Raw genomic sequence first — 6,067 nt, forward strand, 5'->3', positions numbered from 1 at the left:
TTGATGCTCACAACAACACCCCCAAGACATCTATAATTGTTGGGGATACTGAGGCATAGAAAAGTTAACTGGCTTGCCCATGGTCAAGTAATCGGCTCACAAAAGAAGACACTGTCAGTTACTGTGTTGCTTGTTATGGTTAGAATTAGTAGCATCAGCCACAGTCTCATATTTTGCTTTTAGGTTTTGAAAGTCATTGAACTTTTTTTTAAATGGAAACCTTTATTTTCAATAACTTTATTATCACTATCATTTAGGATTGCAACAGAGACTTCCCTAAAAACAAAGAGTCCCAAGACAATGGTGTACAAAGCTGCAGCACAAGGGTCACCATTCATTAATATAAGTACTAACAACTTAAATTCTTAGTATAAAACACTAAATAATCTCTTTGACTAGATTATTCCTATAGACTGAAAGTGAATAAAAATAATTACAATTGGATATGGGATGGTTGCCTGTAATCATAACATTCATCGAGCTATATCTGGAGGATCAAATGCAAGGCCCACATAACGAGACTCCAATAAGCACCAATTTTTTTTTTTAATTGTAACCGGAAATTAAACAATTTTGAGTAAAGAGCTCTTCTCCCAGTAAATCTAATATAAACAGATCTACTTGTTAAATCATAGACATAGCACTACAGAGCAGATTAGCATACCTGCTGAGGCTTCTCTCTCTTCCCAGGCCTGAGGCAACCAGAAGTCCAGTCTTAAATCTAAATACCTAACAAATTGCTGTCCCTTGGTAGAGAGCAATAGAAATTTAAATTCAAGGTCTCAAAGACACAAGGCCTGCTTAGCTAAGTTAAGCTTTTGTGACGACCTAGTAGCTTCATAAAATTAGCTAAATTCTATAAATTAACCTGTGTCCTTTGCTCTGTGGGTTGCTGTCAAATACATCCCAAAATCCTACTGTGGATCAAAACTGACCAAAAGAATATTTTCACATGAATTCTCTCAAAGAACATTTCTATCCAAACCTGAAACACCATTATTTAAAGCATCACTGCTTATATTTTTTGCCTTTCCAAAAGCTTAAAAAGGGGTGAGTTGGGTTTGTTAAACTTGTTATTTAAAAACATACAAGTAATAGTGGGTGATGGTGGCACTTTCCTTTAAACTCAACACTCTGGAGGCAGCGACAGGTCTCCAGGACAAACAGGGTTACATCTGGAAACCCTGTCTTGAAAAACCAAAACCAAAAAGACCCAAAAGTTCCTTCAAAAACTTACAGAGACCTCAACACATGTTTTCTACTCTTCTTTGTTCCCCCATGTTCTCTGCCTGCCTGGCAAGTCTGTCTGCCTCCAAGGCTTCTGCCAGTCTCTTCCTGGCTTTCTTTACCTTCCAGGTCTGTCTCAAGATGTCTGCAATAATGTCTTGAATGCATGTGGTAAGATGGTGACAGATGAAGGGGCAGTGGCATTGTTACCCCTTGACTGGAGAAAGATGGTGACAGCTGAAGACCCACTTGCTCAGCCTTTTCCAAACCTGGGGGATTGGACAGAGGTGGCTTCTCCAGGAGTGAACTGATCCCTAGAACCACTTTGGTCATTGGCTTCATACTGCATTCCCAGTGCAATTCTTTCTACAGGGTTTGTAGGCTTCACTAGACATGATAGACCCCCCTTTACTGTTTCCAACTTGATGTTTCTGCAGTCTCTTCAATGAAAAGAACTGTTGGGGTTTCTTTAGCTTTGCTTCCTCTCTCCTTTAAGTGGCTTCATTCTCAGGGTACGAAGTTATTATGGCCACAGGCTTGGGGAAGATGCAACTGCTCAACCTCACAGGATTTCTGGAAGTAACACCAGTTCCGTGTTTGGCATTAATCTTGCCCTGGGCAACTTGGATCTTTATTCTCTTCTGTAACTTGTTGGGTGTCATACTTCTTGTGAACCTTCCTATCAAAGGTCAGCTTGAAACTGAGTTTACTGAAGGTCCCTCCATGGTTATAGAATTTGTCCTAAAAGTTCCACGGCAGAGATGCAGACAAGGTCTGAGTTGCTGGAAATGACCAAGTCACTGAACTTTTAAGTGGGGGCAAAAGTGAGATGACAAAAGAAGGGCCTTTGGGAAGACCTTTTAGGGTGATACCTGCTCTTTATTCTAGCCATTGTCTGTTTCCCAGCCTATGACCACAGTGTAAATACATGTTCTTGCCACCAGGGATAGAGATACTTACTTCCATCATCATGACAAGATCATTGGGATTTTCTCTCTCTGAAACCATGAGTCAAAATTTTTGTTTGTTTTGATTTGATTTTTGTTATTGTTTTTGTCATGTCTTTGGCCATAGGGTCTCAAAAGCACTCAAACTCTTTTGTTTGCTTATGATGCTTGAACAAAGCCTTCCTTGTGGGGAGAAAAAAAAACTGTCTGCTGCTCTCTGGCACCACACCATTGTCAGTAGCAATATGACTTAATGGAGTCACCTCTGTCCATCCTGACAGAGGTCTACTTTTTGGCCACTAGAACATGTCTGACTCCAGAATTTCATGCCATCAGCTTCTGAGAGCGGGGTTGAGGCTGTTGGCCAACTAGTGGCTACACACATTTCTTGAGTCATAGGGTCCAGGGAGCTTCTGCATTGACTTCTTAACTTGAAGGGCAATATACGGGCTTCTGGCTTTAGAAGCTCCCAAGAGCAAGTTTGGAGTTATTCATGAGAAAGAACTCCCAGAAAAATTTCATCAGGCATGAAGCCCTAGGGTTCCCTAAAGTCAGGGTCAGTCTATGTCCTAAAACATAACAAATAGGACTGTAGCCCATGCTAGACTCCTGTCTATATTGAGTTCTAGTTGTCTTATTAAACGATTCTGTGAGCACTGGATACATTCTGTTTAAGTCAGATTCTGAGTCATACTGCCAATGGCTCACTTGGTTTTCATTCAGTGGTATAGTGCTGGCTTAGTATGCATGAAGCCCTGAGTCAAATACGCAGCACCAGGAAGAAATTGTTTCCTGTGATATGGCTTCTGGAGAGACTAGCTAAAATACCATCAGCAATAAAACACAGCTTCAGCTCAAGTACATCTTGTTAATTTGTTGACCATCAATGAGGGATGCTTGCTGACATATGTCCTGTTGGAAGAGGGCTTAGAAAAATAAAAACAAAGCTCAAAGAATGAATGGAAATATGCAGCATCTGGGGGTAAGAGGTAGGGGGACTCTCTAGAATGTTCCAGAGACCTGGGACATGAGAGAGTCAGGACTCAGTGTGGGGGTAACCTTAGCCAAAAATGCCCAGCAGTGGGGGAAGAAAACTCAAAGAGTCCATCTCCAGTAAATAGACATGGACTCAACTGAAAGAACAGGGTTACCAACCCACAGTCAAATTTTCTGATCCAGAATGGTTCCTGTCTAAAAGAACTGCAGGGACAAAATGGAGAAGAGACTGAAGGAAAGTCAATCCAATGACCTGCCGAACTTGAGATCCATCCCATGAGGGGACACCAAGGTCTGACAATATTACTGATGCTATGATGTGCTTACAGACAGGGGCCTGACATGACTGTCCCCCAAGAGGCTCTACCAGTAGCTGACTGAGATAGATGCAGATAAATCCAACCATTGGACTGAAATCAGGGACCTCTATGGTTGAATTAGAGAAAGACTGAAGAAGCTCAAGGGGAGGTTGACTTCATAGGAATACCAGCAGTCTTGACAAACCTAGACCCTGGGAACTCCCAGAGACAGGTCTACCAACCGCGCAGCATACACAGGCTGGTCTTGGCCCCCACTCTCACTCCCAGCATATATATAGCAGAGGAGTGCCTGATCTGGCCTTAGTGGGAAAAGATACCTATACTCCTTGAGAGACTTGATGTTCCAGGGAAGGGGGGAAGGCCCCCGGTGGAGGGAAGGAAGAGCACCCTCTCAGAGGCAAGGGAGAAGAGGAATGGGATGAGGAACTGTGAGAGGAGAGTGGGAGGGGACAACAGCTGGAATGCAAGTAAATGAAATAACTAAAAAAGAACCATTGTAATTCAACAATCGACAATTTTAATCAAATTTAATTTCTTTCTTTTCCTGTACCAATCTTAGTTGTGGTTGCTATTGTTGTGGTGAAACACCATGATCAGAAGCATCTTCAGAATAACAAGGTTTATTTCACTCACAGTTCCACATAGCAGTTAATCATCACAAGCAATGAAGGCAGGAACTCAAAACAGGAACCTGGAGGCAGGAGCTGATGCAGAGGCCGTGGAGTGGTGATGCTTGCTTCCCATAGTTAATACAGCTTCCTTTCATAAAGAACCAGGACCACAAGTCCAGGGTTGGCACCACCCACAATGGGCTGGGCATTCCCACATCAAGTACTAATTAAGAAAATACCTAATAGGCTCGCTGATAGCCTGATCATATGGAGGCATTTTTTTTTAAAAAAAATTAAATTTAAAAGTGAGGGCTGCTCATATGAGTAGAACTTGTGGCTAGTAGACATAAACTAGCCAGTCCACACCCCACTGGAGACCTTCATTCTTTTTTATTCTCCTTAAGAAATATCTTGCCACCCCCCAGGCAATGAGCAAAGAGATACCTTGTTGGTATTATTGTTCTTATACCAGTCAAGGGGAGAGCAGATGGCTATCCTTTGTTTATCCTAGCTTGATCCTGGTGACCGAAGCTGTCTTAAGCCTAGGTTTCACAAAATCAAAATCACATCCAGGCAGCACAAGTACAGAAGAAGCAAGACAAGAGACCTATGAATCGCAATGCCACCCACAGGCCTGCCCTTCAGTGCATGACAAAGACATATCATAGACACCTGCTTGCCTACACACCACACATGTGGATGAAAGATGTCACATGGCCAGCCTGGAACTGGAGGTAACACTAAAATATGTGGTGGTCAGATGGGAGAGAAAACAGTGGATCAGCTTGAGCATTGTGAAGAAGAAACTGGAGACTCTAGGGTGGAGAGGAGTACCCTATTGTTATTAGTGTCAAGTCCTGTCACCTGGGGCCATGGGGAGGTCCCAGCCTGAGCTACTGATGAGGGCCATGCCTGAGTTGATGATTTTTCAGTGGCAGGGGTTAATGCTGATGTCCCTGGCTCATATTACCACTAGAGAACATGGGGATGTCCCTGAACACACCTGGATGTTCAGGAGCTATGTAGAACTGGCCCTGCCCCCACACTGGATGTGAGGCTCTGGAGAGCTAGCCCCATCTCTAACATGGCAGCACTCTGGAGAGTGGGCCCTGGGCCTCACCCAGGCAGAACAGTAGAACTGGCCCCGATGGGCATTCATCTGCTGAGGTGCAGAGGTGATGCCCCTCCCCTTGATTTAGAAATTGGGAAAGATGCTTACAGGGCCAGGAGCTCAGGAAAGCTAGCTCTGTCCCTCATAGCTGCAGCACTCAAGAGAACTGGGCCTAAGCCTTTCCTGGACAGTACAGCAGACCTGACTGTGGTGGAAGGGGAACAGGTGAGCCAGCACAGAGGGCAAGAGTAGAGGACATCTGGCCCTACCACTCACCTACCCTGGGGTGGCATGGGTGCCTGGGTGATGCCTTCCCCCTCCTCCTTGCCTCTTGCCACATATGAATCAGGAATGCTTGTCTTGGGGTCATGAAGTCAGGAGAGCCTATTTTGCCCCCTTGCCTGTTGCAACACTCCAGAAAGTAGGCCCTACATCTTTCTAGGGCAGCACAGTAGTGATAGTCCTGGTTGAAAGAATGCAGGTGAGCCAGCCCTGAGGATGAGAGCTAGGGAAAACTGGCTCCACCACTTGTTTGCCTTAAGGTGATGTGGGTATAGGGGTAGTGCCTGCTCCACCTTCCCCCTCACCCCCTGTTGTAGTTGGGAGAGCTGGCCCCCTTGGGCATGAGAGCTGGAGAGCTAGCCCTACCACATTACTGGGTGTTGCAATCTGGAGAACTTGCCCAGCATCTCACCTGGCCAACACAAACGAGCTGGCCCTGATGGTAAAGGCATGGGTGAGTCAACCGTGAGGGCATGAGAGCAGGAAAGCCGACCCTGCCTCCAGAGGATGATAGCATTGGGTGGCCTAGCTAAGGGCAGGCTAGAGAGTTTTCCCTGATGGTATGGATAAGGG

At 44.9% G+C, this 6,067-nt stretch overlaps 1 pseudogene; it reads right to left on the bottom strand.

Moving 5' to 3' along the window:
* Positions 1-1,244: 1,244 nt before the first annotated feature.
* LOC127674683 (methyl-CpG-binding domain protein 3-like 2B) lies at positions 1,245-1,952 on the bottom strand (annotated as a pseudogene).
* Between the last annotated feature and the right edge of the window lie 4,115 nt (positions 1,953-6,067).

The sequence above is a fragment of the Apodemus sylvaticus genome, chromosome X (genome assembly GCF_947179515.1).
Source record: "Apodemus sylvaticus chromosome X, mApoSyl1.1, whole genome shotgun sequence".
Lineage (NCBI taxonomy): Eukaryota > Metazoa > Chordata > Mammalia > Rodentia > Muridae > Apodemus > Apodemus sylvaticus.